General features: G+C 40.2%; 2 long non-coding RNA genes across 6 annotated transcripts in view; one reads left to right on the forward strand and one right to left on the reverse strand.

The window, feature by feature from the left end:
- The window catches only part of LOC143132583 (uncharacterized), a 100,445-nt gene extending 87,412 nt beyond the window's left edge, over positions 1-13,033 (reverse strand). Inside the window, exon 1 of one of the 5 annotated variants that reach the window (XR_012988339.1) lies at positions 12,932-13,033. This is a non-coding gene — a long non-coding RNA (uncharacterized LOC143132583). Of the gene's footprint in view, positions 1-11,638; positions 11,779-12,070; positions 12,153-12,185; positions 12,275-12,931 lie in introns of those variants that run through there. The other 4 variants (XR_012988343.1, XR_012988340.1, XR_012988338.1 and 1 more) reach the window with 4 other exon arrangements.
- On the forward strand, positions 3,339-3,793 carry LOC143111215 (uncharacterized). The gene is made up of 3 exons (XR_012984514.1): positions 3,339-3,383; positions 3,504-3,615; positions 3,724-3,793. It is a non-coding gene; the product is annotated as an uncharacterized LOC143111215 (long non-coding RNA).
- Positions 13,034-15,971: the final 2,938 nt, after the last annotated feature.

The following is a 15,971-nucleotide window of genomic DNA, read 5'->3' on the forward strand; positions in this document are numbered from 1 at the left end:
AGAAACCACGGGTTTTACGCCCGCCTAATGTCAGAGTTCCAGAATCCTGGTCACAACTGGCAAGAAATGGTAGGTCACATGTATTTATGCCCTGTAACTGACCCTACCTCTTTGTATCATACAACACCATGTTCTATTCTCTACACCTAACTAACCTATTCATTTATCATGTATACAAACCTTGCTGCCCTGTAACTGACCCTACCTCTTTGTAACATACAACCCAGGTGGCTCTAAACAGCATTGAATTGAATGTATTGTAGAATTAGATCATGCTTTTAGGTTGAGAGTTGTGCAAAAACTAATCATGTTTCACACAACTGTTTTGTCCCTTTTGCAGATATGTTTGCAGGTGCCAGTGCATCAAATGCATCAGCACAATTTCACCATGGTAAGCTCTCAAATAATGGCCAGTAGTCACATAAGCCTCTGTATGCGTCTTTTGTAAAATAATTTAATTCACTGACTTTTGCATTCCTTATTGTGTGTGTCAGAAATGATGGCAGCATCCGCCGGCGGCGCTGGGCCGTACCACCAGCTGCAGGTCCCACAGAAGGAGGGTGGCGCTGGGCCGTACCACCAGCTGCAGGTCCCACAGAAAGAGGGTATGATGCCATACTTCCAGCAACACTTTTTGTACAGCCGTGGACACAGAATTCCACAATGAAATTGACATAGCATGACAGATGAGATTGGCTGAAATTCGGGACGCTTTTTTTTTTTCGCGGAGGGGGGGGGGGGGGGGGGGGGGGTGTAGGCCTACAGCGAATTTTCAAACCTGTACCAAAACACGTTTTTATTCAAACATCAAGTCTGCCTCAAAATAGACAGAACAGAGTTGACAAAACAGAGAAATCATGAACTCAAAATGTCATTGTGGGAAAAAAAAAAAAAAACAATGACTGCGTAAGAGTGCAAATCAGACCTTTCAGAATAAGGATAATAGCCTAACGCTAATAACAAGCCTTGCCAACATTATGGGTCATTAAGTAAGAATACAAAATAATTGTTAGATTAAGTATATTTGTGTAACGTCGGCGCACAAGACTGTTAGCGTTCGCGCAGGGCATCCTGGGACACGAGAGCGAACATTTGGGGGGTTTATGTCTGTATTTCTCCTTAGTTTTGAGTGTAATGTTAGCGTCTTTATTGTGACATGTTTCCCTTTTAGTTCTCCCTCGTGTGTGATCCTTTTTGTGTGGGGGGCTGCGACCTCCCCTGAATGTGTGTAGTGTGTGTCTGCTTGACCTGCCCCGTGTGTATTGTGTTCTGTGTTTGGTCGGTATCCCTGCTCTCGTTCTCAGTTAATAATCCTTTTGATTGGCCAACTGTGTGCTTCGCTATCAAATCGTTACGTAATGTTAAAACGACATTGACATTAGGCCGAACTTCCGACGTATTTTTTATTACACACACGCTGGCTCTGCCTGCTGCGCTGCCTGCACATGCAATGTCCTCGGCTTCGCGAAATCAATGCATATTCGCGCCTAATTATAGAACGTCAAAAAGAAACAAAGTAGCCGGACTGCATCCAGTCACTTAGCTGCCATAGGGGGCTGCATGCAGTCGACTCATCCTCTCTACGGACAGTTTTTAATGTTTTTCAGAAAATAACTACTCAGTATTCTGATTGAGTATAATTTTTTTTAGGGCAGGATTCGGGATTCGGGACAACTGCTTGGATATCGGGACTGTCCCGAATTTTTCGGGACGTCTGGTCACCCTACCTCCTTTGGTAGCTGACAACACAATCTGCCCTCTCAAAGTTGATGCTTCCCAATATATAAATTAATATCTTTGTTTTGCAGGAGCCAGTATATCACCGTATGGGACCATGCACACCCCATTTCGTGCCCCACAAGGTGAAAATGGGCAGCTTTTGAAAGGCAAGTCTATTAGAAAATGTTGTGCTATGTAACCACAGAAGTATTTTGCACATTTTTATCTCATGACAATTTGTTTTTACCCTTGTTTAAGACCTCGCCATCCAAAAGATGACAGGGATGCTTGCCGAAGTGCTAGTGGTGGTGAAGGAACTTTCACGAGATGTGCAGTTCATCATGGGGGAAATGGCTGAGGATAGAACCCCAGCTAGTGGACCAGCCACAAGCCGAGAGCCGTTCCCCGTCCAGCTGCCCATCACAAACGAGGAGGACTTTAATGAGGCCGAAGCCCTCTTAAAAACAGAGGCAGTCCGACAAAAGATGGTAATTTGTTTGATAAACTGAGCTGCATAATGAGACATTCTGCATATTAGGCGGGGCCTTACCAGGTGCTACTGGGCCTTACTGCGCACCCTACCCCATAATCCAACAAAACCAATTGTTTTTGAAAGGTCTGACCATGCTGAACATTGATCAGAATGTTAAGTAAGGGATAATGTATAGAACGCCGGTCATTATCGGGATTCGCCTTGTGAATCAAGTAGAAAGACTTTACATTTTGGTCTCTACTATTTAGGGAAAGCCAATATACCACTCAAACCTTACATTTTCTGAAAGCTTATGTCCTCTAGATCAGTGTTTTTCAATCTTTTTTGTGCCACGGCACACTTTTGACACTTAAAATGTCCCACGGCACACTAACATCCTGTGTGAAGAAAAAATAAACATACCATAGCCTAAAATTTCAAACAATACACAGATATGGCCTTATTATGGCTTCTATGCAAGACCTGGTCAATAAAACAAGCGCCCTCTGTTTCATTTCTAGGTGACTATATCTAATTTAATTGTTGTTATGAACTGGATATGTGATGATTCTGTGAATACTAGATATGGGGCCCCCGTTGTACAATGCCTGCATACCACAAATAGTGCAATCATACAATCAATGAGAGCATGTGGTTATAAATTCTTTGATGCAACAGTTGCTTTTCTGGACCAGTGAGTGACATTTGGGTAATTTTCTGCGGCACACCTGATGATCTCTCACGGCACTCTAGTGTGCCCCGGCACAGTGGTTGAAAAACACTGCTCTAGATGTTATTAAACATGCAAAGACAGATGTTACACCTTCCCCTAGCTCATGGAGAGTCATGTTCCTGTAAAGGATTTCCCAACATTTCTACATTTCAACATTTTAACATTTCACTGTTTTTTATCCATGTTCCGCATGGTCGGACCTTTAACACCAGTGTTCCAATTGAGTTACATCAACAGGCAAACTGGAATTGTACTTAAATCCATTTTTCCTCACATCTCAATAGATTGTCCGCTTGGCCATGGTGGGAGGCACCAGCTCGACCTGCATGATAAGGAGGATGCTGGCAGCAGCCTTAACAAACGGCCTGGCCTGTAAATTTAGTTGGGCAGGGAAAGCATACAAACACACTGAGGCCAAGCTGCCATTTAGGGACACTTGCCTGCAAGACTGCATGTTTGGTGAGTTTAACTTAATATTCCTTGTGCTGTTTTCAGCTGGCAACAAGTTATTTCAACCCAACTATTGCAATGAGTATCTTATCATTCCTTAAACAACCATTTTGGATTCATGTCTTTCAGTTGCTTCTCGGCAGTGTGACAGGAAGCTCACACAGCAGGCCTTCAGTGACATCGTGAAGAACTGGCTACGTTACGCCCCTTGGCGTGCAGGAGGCTTAAAGAAAAATTAAATGTAAGTAAATTTGATATTCCTAATATTACTAAATAGCTGTTGCATAAGTTGCTCTGCAAAATGTTTCATCGTGAGTGCTGACATGTTGTCTCTGCTTCTCTCCCACAGTGTCCTCTTCATATGTGCTATGGCCCTGCACACATACAAGCCCACTCACACACACACATAGCATCACCCCCTTGTTCTTCATGTTTTGTTTGTTGCATTAAAAAAAAAAGAAAAAAAAAATCTTAAAAATATCTAATAAATGTTTTTATCCATATAACTAAATGAATCCAAAATGTGTCTGTTGTTATTATACGGTTAGTCCTATTGTTGGTGGCAGTCTTAGGCCTACTGCTAAATAGAGTGTATTTTCAATGGAGGTTGATGTTGATTGTTCTGCAAGATACAATGCCCATCACTCATTTTAATATATATATATATATATATATATATTATATTAATGCATATAAATTAATTTTATACCTTTTAGATAATGGTTGAACCAATATTGATTCAGTAACATTATTTCAACATAAAATCAACATAAAATCAACTGAAATTGAAATGTAGATTCTCATTAGATGATGGTTGATTCACCATTGATTAAGTAACATTATTTCAACATAAAATCAACTGAAATTTAAATGTAGATTCTCATTTAGATGATGGTTGAATCACCATTGATTCAATGTCAGTATAGTTGAAAATCCGATGTTGATTCAACACAAAAGTAGAGGGGACACTTTCAACATCGGATCAATGTTAGGCTTCAACGTAGTTTCAACATTTCTGCCAAACCATATTTCAACGTTGATTCAACTGAATTTTGCTATGTGGGATGTTGCTGACTGTAATGATAATATATAGTGAAGTTAACACCATGAAGGCACGAAAGCCCGCCTAGCTGCCATCAGCTAGGCTAACTTGTTAAGGTAACGTTAACAGTTAGCCCTTGAGGCTATGCCTAGAGTCCTGACACTTATTTTATTGTGCTAATGAGATTCTCTTTTTTAAAACGCATCCAAGTAATGCTTTACAACATTAGTTTTCTGGAAGTTACATCGAAGTTGCCTTGGTTTTCTTTGACTAATCGAAGGTTACAAATATAACTGCAATATTGATATCAACAGGGAGCTTTTTACTGTAAGTTGTATAATAACGTTACCTTATAAAAAAAATGTTGCATTGAAACGTAGCCCAACATGTATTTTTTTGCAAATGTAGCTGCTACTTTTCTTGAGGTTATGGATTAGTCTGGGCATGAATGTTGCTGACTGTAATGATTATAGCCTAGTGAAGTTAGCACCATGAAGGCACGAAAGCCCGCCTAGCTGCCATCAGCTTAGTCTTGTTACGTTAGCCCTGTGAGGCTGCACATGAGCCTCCTGACACTTATTTTATTGTGCTAAAGAGATTATCTTTTGAAAACGCATCTAACTAACGTTAACGTTAATGCTTTACAATATTAGTTTTCTGGAAGTTAGATCGAAGTTACGTTGGTTTTCTTTGACTTAGAGCTTACAAACGCAACTGCAATGTTTATATCAACAGGGAGTTTTGTATAAAAACGGTTGCATTGAAATGTAGCCCTGCATGTAATTTTTGCAAATGTATTTTTCTTGACGTTATGATGGATTTGTCGTGGCATGACTTTCGCTGACTGTAGCCTAGTGAAGTTAGCACCATGAAGGCACGAAAGCCCGCCTAGCTGCCGTCAGCTTTCTCTTACGTTAGCACCGTGAGGCTGCAGCCTCCTGACACTTGTGCTAATGAGATTATCTTTTTGAAAACGCATCCAAGTAATGCTTTACAATATTAGTTTTCTGATTTTCTTAGTTCATCGAAGTTGCCTTGTTTTTTTTTTTTACTAATCGAAGCTTACAAACATAACTGCAATTTGGTATTAACAGGGCACATGCGAGGGAATGCAGCTCGGGACTACTTTTAAAATATTAGCAGTCTTGTAAATAATGCATGAATGGGGGATTTTCGTGAAAGCACTACATTTTTTATAAGTTCAAAGTTGTGATTTTGGTCTGTTTTCAGATTTTGGCAGAGAGTGCTGCCAGCAAAGAAGGGGTGGGTGCAACTGCCACTTCAGAGCCTGAAGATGATGGAGATGGAGACATCTCTACGATGGACCCTGAGCCAGCAGTGTTCCATCGTGGATCACAGTGCAACATAAGATCTTTACATCGTTCATCAGGTAGTTAGCTTATATCTAGCATTCACCATACATGCCATATACTCCATGGTTACTATTTTTGCAATTTACACTTTTCAGACAGTAAACATTAAAAATTATGAACTTCATAATATTAGAAAAATATATTTTGTACTGGGTTGCGTTAGATATTGCATGTGTTGTTACCAATGAATGTACAATGGTGAACAATTATTAAGATAAATGTCTTTTCATCTCAGCTGTTCAGGTAAAGCCTCAGATGGTGGATGTGGGGACTCAAACCGAAAGGTTTGAGAATCGCAGATCAACTCCACTGGCCAGTCCTGAACGAAGTGATGATGAATGGTCATTTTCTGATATCATCAACCATTCTGGTGATATGTCATGGAGTCCAGGGGAAGAGATGGCAAGCGAGTCCTCTGAGGAGGAACCAGAAGAGCTGGAATCTCTCAGTGACCCAAAGTAATAATCTTTTTATTAATGGAAACGGTTTCTGATTGTGTATATAAAAATGTCAGTCAGAATTAATGTGTTTTTCCTTTCCTTGTTTTCAGTGCTGTTGACAAGTTCATCGTTTGCCAGAGGCAGTTGCTGTCCTTGTTTACGGTTTGCCCTGCATGCTGTGGGGAAACCCAGGGACACATAATGCATCCAGAAGGAACTTTCATAAAAGTCAAGCAGGTAATGTCTTTGTCAACTGTCTGTGAGGAGCTGAATTATAGTCTGAATTAGGGGTGTAACGGTTCATGTATTCGTATTGAACCGAAACGGTACGGGCGTCACGGTTCGGTGCATGAATTTACACGGAGAATACACGGTATCAAAATACATAAAACTCGTGTGCGGATTAATTAATGTCATGCGCAATTACTGTTAAGTAGCGAGAGTTACGGGAGTTTTTTAGCGACACCTAACGCTAATCTGTAGCCTCGCCTTAGCTCTGAAGCTCTGATTGGCGCCTATGTTCTTTTTTTGTCAGGTCGTCGGTCAAGTCAGTCAGAGATAGCAGCAACATAAGCAAGTGGTGGCGACCCACAAGAGTTAGAGGATCCGCTGGTCTCTTTAAGATCGCAAGTTTGAGAACTTCAGTTACAGTAACGTTAGTACAGGCGAAAGAGTGGTGGATAAGATGAAACTGTGTGTCGGCATTGTTCAGCAGTTGTTGGGTATGTGAGTGGAAAAATGCTACACATATTAGAAGCCATCACCCAGATGATGTAGTAGGCTAGCTACCAATCACTGAAACGAGGGGTAAAAAACTTCCCCTGCGCTTCAGCAGCTTTTGGATACATACAAATAGGGCCAAAACCTATGGCTTAAATTAAACGATTTCGTAATGACAGAAAGCTATGTAAATCGCGTGGTAACTTGTAACTTCTCACATGAGGAGCTGGTAGTGTTAAGTGACAGTAAAGTGACAACGCTAACCAGGCTAATAAACAAACCATGTTACGGTGAGTTAACGTCAAAGGGCAAAGTCACGTGACTTCTAGTTGTAGTCTCTTTATGAAATGAAAGGAGCAATTTCGCCCCAGTGGGTGTTTGTTTTTTTTAAAAAAAAGGCAAAATAGTGTGATATTTTCACAGTTAGTAGGCTAGATTATTACTTTACACACAATGAAAAATATTGAGGCAAATTGTAGACCCTTCCATATACAACTAAACAGAGATGTTGAAGGTCTTGCTTAAGTGGATTTTTAAAAATAATTTTTCTATGTAATTTGCACTTTCAGAAATAAGAGATGCTGTAGGCCTATTTTCAGTTTTATAGCTGATTGTTTTATTTTGTTTACAAGTTACAGATGGAGTCTGGGTACTTATTGTACTGTTTAGCCTACATCTTACACACTTCAGGCTGTTGCAGATAGCTCAGGAAAGAGACTGTAGGACACTAGGTGGTACAGCCTGAGGAATGTACAAAAAAAAATGCTTCCCGTGAGCTTGCATGCTACCAGTCCTTCCTTTTCAAATGTGTTGCACCTGTTTGCACAATTTCACAAATAATCATACGTGATTATTATTCACCCCAACAAATCACACCTTCCCACCTCTGTGACAGCTTAAAACTAGATGTACCGCAGAGCGGTACAAAATATGACCGCCGCCCAGTCCAGCACATTTTTTCCACAAAAATAAATCACGCTGAAAGGCCTATATGATTCTAACTGTCTCACTAAATTGCATTATCCACACTCAATTCTCACTGGTATCTGCTAGACAACAAGTACCAAAACATGATTAGTTCATAGATTTCACATGTAAAATTAATTATACAACCCCACCCCCATCTTGCCTGTTCATAATTCTGAGAAATTCTTGAATTGTGTGCATGTGTGTGTGCACACGTTTATGTTTATGTGTGTGGGTGTGTGTGTTTGTCTGTGTATGTGTGTTTGTGCATATGCATGCATCCGTACATATGTCTACTGTGTGAGTATGTGTCATACGTATGATTACTGTGAATGTATGTGTGTGCGTGTGTATCTGTTTATGCACATGTGTGCACATGGAATGGGTTGACATGGCCCCTTGAGATCAACATACAAAAAAAATGGTCCTCCTAAACCCTACGGTTCTCGAGATATTCACAGAAAACTGTCTGCCCTACCCTCCTTTCGGGGTTCCAGTCCAGCGGGGGGGGACCACAGATCAAAACGATGGTTCCATGCTATCCATGTGGGGTTACATGCCCACCAAGTTTCGTGTATCCCGGTCTTTCAGTGTCCCGGGAATCCTTGACAGAAATTTGGACATGCGAAAAAGAAAGAAAAAAAAATCTGACTAAACCTATATGACCGCCGCTTCGCTGCGTGGCGGTCATAATAAGTCGAGAGGACTCCTAACTGACCTATTCACAAACCTGCGGCATTTTGCCGTGTTTTGAAATCCTATGCGGCAACATGAGCTTCCAATCGCGAGGGAACAATTTTGCATTCATAAAAGGGATGCAATAACGCCACCAACACAAACCAAAACTACTCATTGTAAAACTAACATGTAAATTAAATGTAACGTTTCATTGTGAATCAAATTAAAATGTTCTCCTCTTTGCAAACGTAGCCTAGGCATATGGTGACAGATTAATTTAATAATGTTGCAAAGGTACTGCATCAATCCATAGGCCTATGTTTCATTAGGCTACTAGGCTATTTGTTTTGCCTTACTCTTTATTCATTTAGGCTAGGCCTTTTTATTCAGTTATTAATCATCTTCCGTCCATCGCACTACTTGTGTAGCGCACGCATTCTCAGACCTGTCACCTGTCACTCATCATCGTAAGGGAGGTGTTTGGAATCATTCCCGCGTTACAATCGTCAGCCAATCAAGGTGGTCACTTCAGTCAAGCTTGTGCATGAATAATGACGTCATCCATAGCAACGAAGACTCACTCCTAGTTTAGGAGTTGTCTGAAAGGCTTTGTGAATAAGTCTCCGTTTACACGAAGCAGGGTATTTTCCTAAACGAATATCTGGCCATCTACGTTTGCAAATAAAACTGAATTTACACGAGACCGTTTATTTTTAAAATGTGTTTACACGAACCCGTGTACATACATGCTGTCATGAGCACGCCAAACCACAGTGGCAGTCTAACGATAAGCTCAAGCTCACATTAACCAATCAGAACCCTGAAAAGTCGCACGTGAGAACATGTAAATGTAAACATTGGTCGCACATTTGGTGTACTTCTGTTGCATACTGTGACGTTGGCTACCCAAAACTCCGTTTCCCACAGTTTACAACCAAACGCATAAACAGAGTTTTAAAAAAAAAAAACACTTTGGCCGGAGTTTTTTTGGATAACCGTTTTACAGGGCGAATTCTCCGTTTGCGTCTAAATGAAAGGCTCAAACGTAGGGAAATGTCGTTTATAAAAATACACATGCTCGTGTAAAGGGGGTCTAACTTTTAAGAGAAAACTCCAAGCTAAAATCTTTTAGTGCGATTTAGGAGTAGCCTACTCCTATTGGTAAGATAAAAGCCTTTGTGAATAGCCTACGGCCCCAGTTATTCATCATCTTCTGTCCTAGTGTAGCGCACACATTCTGAGACCTGTCACCTGTCACTCATCATCATAAGGGAGGTGTTTGGAATCATGCCCGCGTTACAATCATCAGCCAATCAAGGTGGTCACGCTTGCCCATGTACACAAATTAGTGGTCGAATATTACTGATGATCATTGTTATTTAAGAACATGCAGTGTGTGTAGGGCACCAAAAACATCTTGCTCGTAAAAAAGCATCATACCGCACATTGTGGCGGGTCTGTTATTTACTGTAGGCTGCGCAAACCACAGGCCACATTTTGGGCAAGCCTGCATTCGAGGCCTTCTGTTGAAGAATTTTATATAAAGCCTGCTCTAACAGTAATCCTCCTGCCCCTGATACCACAGCTGTGGATAGTGTGGAATGTTCAAGTAATAACACAATCCAATGTGTCTCAATTGTCCCCCGCTGACCACCTCACACATTTCTCTAGATTTTGCAGTGAACTTACATGACACAATGCCATAAAATATACACGTTTTAGGACACAGAATAATGTTTGTAATGATACGGTAGTCTACCCCAGTGGTCACCAACCTTTTTGAGCCCAAGATCCCTAACCTCGCCCTGAACAAAGGCAAGATCTACCTTGAAGCGTCAAAAGAAAATCAAAGCTAAAATACTTCCAATTTAAGGCCTTTTATTTAGGCAAATTTATCAGGTCAAAAAAAATCACATCCTCCACCCCTTATACAGGCGTCAATGAGATAACAACACTTTAACATAGTCTTTACTTACATGATTTTGGTTTTGATTTTCTAAGTGGAGTAAGTGTTTGTGACAATATGTCATGATAAATGACCGGTAGGCTATCAAAAGCAGATTTCGATTTTCCCTACCACCGTGTAGTCAAGCCTTAAGCCATACCCATGTAGCCATAATCGAGGTAATGTTTAATTATGCATGATTTATTTTGTTATTGAATTCGTAGGCTGGGATTCATCTCGGTAACAATTATGTTTAAAGGTAGCCTCCTGCTTTTTCAGAAGGGGCGGCAGTCAGGCTACTGACAGAGCGATGTACAGTGGCAGAGCAACGCACAGTGGCTGAAAGTGGTACTAAAACTTCACGCAGCTTCACGCCTCGTAATGCGCGACTGAAGTGGCCATTTGAAAGCGATGCCCACTGTACATGATAACAAATTACAAAATCAAAATATGCAACTGGTCTATGAGCTCTCACAATAAAACCAAACAGTGTGGAGAACAACATTATAAAACACAATGAACAAAGAGAACATAGGCACCTTTCGGACATTGCCATTTTCATCTCACGTACCCCCCTAGTGGAAGCTCACGTGGCTTACCACTGGTGGTACACGTACCACAGTTTGGGAATCCCTGCTCTATGGCATTTCATTTTTAAATATCAAGCAAACGTATTGCCTACTACCAAATCAAGGATGAATTTGCAGAGAAACAAACATTCTGTTTGAGGTAAGCTTGCTGGCAGAATACACCTAGTAGGAAACATCACATGATGTAGGAAAATATACGGATCATGTAACTATTATTTTGGCGCTATTCCTAAGGTGGCACCCCTACAGTTGCAAAGTCAACCCCCTTTCTGCATCACTATTGTCGTCCCATCCATTAAGGTTGAAATCAGCCTTGATGTTGGGATTGTGTTGGGACACAATGACCTCAAATAAAAATAATTGATAACTCTCCTCAAATGCATTAACACAAAAGTAACAAGCCAGTTTTGAAAATGTAAGGAGTAGAAAGTACAAATATTCATGTGAAAATGTAGAGGAATAAAGTAAAAAGTTGATAGAAAAACAAATAGTCAAGTAAAGTATACATACCTGAAAATGCTACTTATAGTACATATTTGTACTTTGTTACTTTCCAACTCTTAGTACTGCTTTAATGTATGAAGCGTCTTTTGAGGAACACTCACCAAATTATATAACTGACCAAAAGAAATGTGTCAATTGTTTACCCTACAGCAATGCTAAGTAACAACAGACAGGGAGTTGAGGATCTTGAACTAGACAAACCTGTTTTTCTTTCTTTTTTTTTTTTTTTAAAGAAGACGAAAGAATTTGCATACATTGCATACATACAGCATACAGTAAAAATTACTAAATTGGACACACATTGACTCACTCCCAAAGAGTTAACCACTTTTACATCTTTACTGAAAACTTTCATGTTATTTCAATATCTATAGCAAAAGGTTTTTTTTTCTTTCAGTTGTTTGAATTGCACTGCAATGCCTCAACCCACAGACTTACTTTCTTAAATTCAGGTTATGTATGTCCCCTTCCACACGTTATCTATGTCGTTGGGTGGTTAGATTTTTGTCTTGCAAAATAAATCAGCAGAAACCTGCCTGGGTTTGTTTTTTACCTTTTGCCTGTTCTCATGGATCCCTTTTCTTAAGGTGGAGCAAGATTCTCGTGTAACTGATTCTCAGGGATGTATCATGTTAACCCAGCCGATGCCAGTGTGTAGTGGTGGCCATGACATTTATCTGCTAAGGAAGCCTGTTTTTTTAATATGTGGGTTCTTTAATAAACACGCTGTAAGGTAACTTGTAAGACAATGGTCTTTATCCTAAACTTTATGGTAACACTTTACAATACTAGTGCATGAATAATCATTCATTAATGCTTTAACTGATGTAAGATTAATGGTATGTAATACAGGAGTCATTGAGGAATTAAGTTATGAAAGTATGTTTAACACATAAAATGCTAATAGCAGGTCAAACACTGTGCAATACTACAGTGATACTGCAACTTGCCGTCACAACATCACGTGATGTAGGAAAATGTTTATACGGATCATGTAACTATTATTTTGGCGCTGTCCCTAAGGTGGCACCCCTACAGTTGCAAAGTCAACCCCCTTTCTGCATCACTATTGTCGTCCCATCCATTAAGGTTGAAATCAGCCTTGATGTTGGGATTGTGTTGGGACACAATGACCTCAAATAAAAATAATTGATAACTCTCCTCAAATGCATTAACACAAAAGTAACAAGCCAGTTTTGAAAATGTAAGGAGTAGAAAGTACAAATATTTATGTGAAAATGTAGAGGAATAAAGTAAAAAGTTGATAGAAAAACAAATAGTCAAGTAAAGTATACATACCTGAAAATGCTACTTACTTTCCAACTCTTAGTACTGCTTTAATGTATGAAGCGTCTTTTGAGGAACACTCACCAAATTAGATAACTGACCAAAATGTGTCAATTGTTTACCCTACAGCAATGCTAAGTAACAACAGACAGGGAGTTGAGGATCTTGAACTAGACAAACCTGTTTTTTTTTTTTTTTTTAAAGAAGACGAAAAAGTTTGCATACATTGCATACATACAGCATACAGTAAAAATTACTAAATTGGACACACATTGACTCACTCCCAAAGAGTTAACCACTTTTACATCTTTACTGAAAACTTTCATGTTATTTCAATATCTATAGCAAAAGGTATTTTTTTCTTCCAGTTGTTTGAATTGCACTGCAATGCCTCAACCCACAGGCTTACTTTCTTAAATTCAGGTTATGTATGTCCCCTTCCACGCGTTATGTCGTTGGGTGGTTAGATTTTTGTCTTAAAAAATAAATCAGCAGAAACCTGCCTGGGTTTGTTTTTTACCTTTTGCCTGTTCTCATGGATCCTTTTTCTTAAGGTGGAGCAAGATTCTCGTGTAACTGGTTCTAAGGGATGTGTCATGTTAACCCAGCCGATGCCAGTGTGTAGTGGTTACACCGCACACAGTTCCAAATGGGTAAAATGTGAAACACTTCAAGGAAACCAGGCCACGGGTGGGCTAGTCTATTCTAAGGGCCCAATCCACACTGAGGCTATTACTAGGGAGGGGAAACAAACACAACAAAAAAATTAGAAACCGCTAGCCGGTGGCTACAATCACTTCATTAACACAAATCTCTTACAGTCCACCGGCTAGTGGAAAAATAAAAAAATAAAAATAAACAAAAACAAGTAGGCCTATCTAAAAAGCAGCACCTGCACAGTGATATTGGTCTGGGTAAAGTTTGTCCCTCCGCAGCTACGGTAGCCCCCTGACGTCATGGTGCCCAGCTAGCCGCTGAGTGGCTAACAATTCTTTGGCGGCTAGGCCAGTTTCTATAAAACTGTTTTAGCGTCGCGCTGAGAGAGATTCCCTGGCGTCCAGATACACGGGTTTCCCTTTTACCAACAAAACTAGATGTGCGCGCAGCCGTGAGGCAGAAGACGCTTGGTGGCCGACCACAACGTTATAAACTTAACCTAAATAGTCAGCTGCTGTAAGCTACAATCGGATTTTTTTGTATACCCCTGTTGTCTCAATGATAATAACATCTCATTTCAGACTATATTTCAAAGTTTGACGTTAATTTGCATTATTAATATAACATCGTATTTTGTCATTTTTGGCGAAGACATGCATTCCGTTAGGGATGTTGAACATCATGGGCGGACTGGGACAAAAAATTGGCCCTGGCATTTTGGACCAGACAGGCCCCTCATTCGATAACACACACATTTTCGGTCTTTTTGGTCTCTTGAATGTGTATACCCACTGTGTAACTCTTTAAAACCACATACCTTAAGGCATGCAATGAGTTAACGGGAATCAGTGAGAGTGGACACATTAAATACTTCCAAAAAGTGTAATTTATTAACACTACAAAAAAGTATACTCCACCACAGTAATGGATCTTTAAGCAGAATTCATCCTATTGGGTATACCTATGTGTTTCAGGGAGGAAGAGAAGAGAAAGAGAAAGAATAGAAATCAGAAATGATGGATCAGATCTATGCTAACTCTTCCAAGAGTAGTACTCAATAAATTGTGAACTTACCCAGTCCCCAAAAGGATGAATGTAGCTGAACTCCTGAATGAACTTTGAACTCTGTATGTATGTTTGAGAGAGAGAGAGAAAGAGAGAGAGATATTGAATTATTGGTCAGTCTTCAAGATAAAAATAGCAGTGTAGAAACTGAAAACCTAAGAGGGATGACGACACATGAATGAGGGAGAGAGAAAGAGAAATAATAGACATAGTTGATTGATCTGATTATCAGTGTTTTCCAAACAAAGCAGTGCTGATTTATGAAGGCCTGTGAACTCCTTGAGCAAATCCTTAAAAAAGAAGACATCATCCTGTATGTGTGTGACCGATAGAAAGAGAATGAGAGGATCATCTGTGTCTTTTGCATTACATAAATTGTGAACTTACCAAGGAAAAGGGATGCAAGTTATCCCCTGAAGAACTCCTCCTACAACAAACAAGTGAAGGCATCCTGTGTGTGTGTGTGTGAGAGAGCTAGAGAGAGAGAATAGTCAGTGTTAAAATCCTGTCAAAGAGGAGAGGTTAAGGCTTGTAGGAATCATAAGACAACTGTTACATTGCAATGAATATTTTCACAATCAATGATAATCAATTATAGTTCCTCTCACTGTATTACCTTACAAGAGCAGCTTTCTCAGTGATTCACTCTTCTCAGACACCGTATCTATGACTGTGTCTGTGTCCAATGCCATGAGGATGTCTTTCTCAGTGGCCATCAACATAAAGGCCTCCAGCTTGCTTGCTGACAGGTTGCTTCTAAGTCTGCTTTTGATGAACTTGAGGGTAGAGAATGTTCTTTCACAGGCCACCTGGGTCAGGGAAAGGGTCAGCAAGAACTTATAAGCAAGCCCAAGGAGATGATAGGCATCTGAGAGCATGTTGAGCCGCTTGAGAATCTGATAGCAGCACAGTGGGTAATTTTTACAGGAGGCACAGGTTTTATTCATAATATCTGTTTCCTCTTCTTGTCCTTCAGCTCCATCTTTCACTGTTCTGGTCATGTAATCCTCAAGATGGGATGCTTTCAGTCTGTTCCACTGTCCTGCTAAACATTTCAGCTCTGATTGAAGATTGTCCACTGTTGCACTACTGTCGAATTTCACCAGACATCAGCTCAAGACTTCCAAAGCATTGTTGGGAAGAGTAGTGGTCCGAATCTGTTCAAAGCTCCTCGGGTCCAACCATGCCAAATCATCAAAAAGAGTGCCATGTGTCAAAAACCTTCTATGAATGGCCTCAAGAGCAGTGTCCAGAATACTATTGTGGACATTGACTTAAAATGCTCTTTCATCATCCACTTAGATGTGTAGCCTAAGGCAAGCAAGCAAGT

The sequence above is a fragment of the Alosa pseudoharengus genome, unplaced genomic scaffold (genome assembly GCF_046254945.1).
Source record: "Alosa pseudoharengus isolate Yale_2024_CS ecotype anadromous, Long Island Sound unplaced genomic scaffold, YU_APseudo_1.1 YU_APseudo_1.1_scf_1, whole genome shotgun sequence".
Lineage (NCBI taxonomy): Eukaryota > Metazoa > Chordata > Actinopteri > Clupeiformes > Clupeidae > Alosa > Alosa pseudoharengus.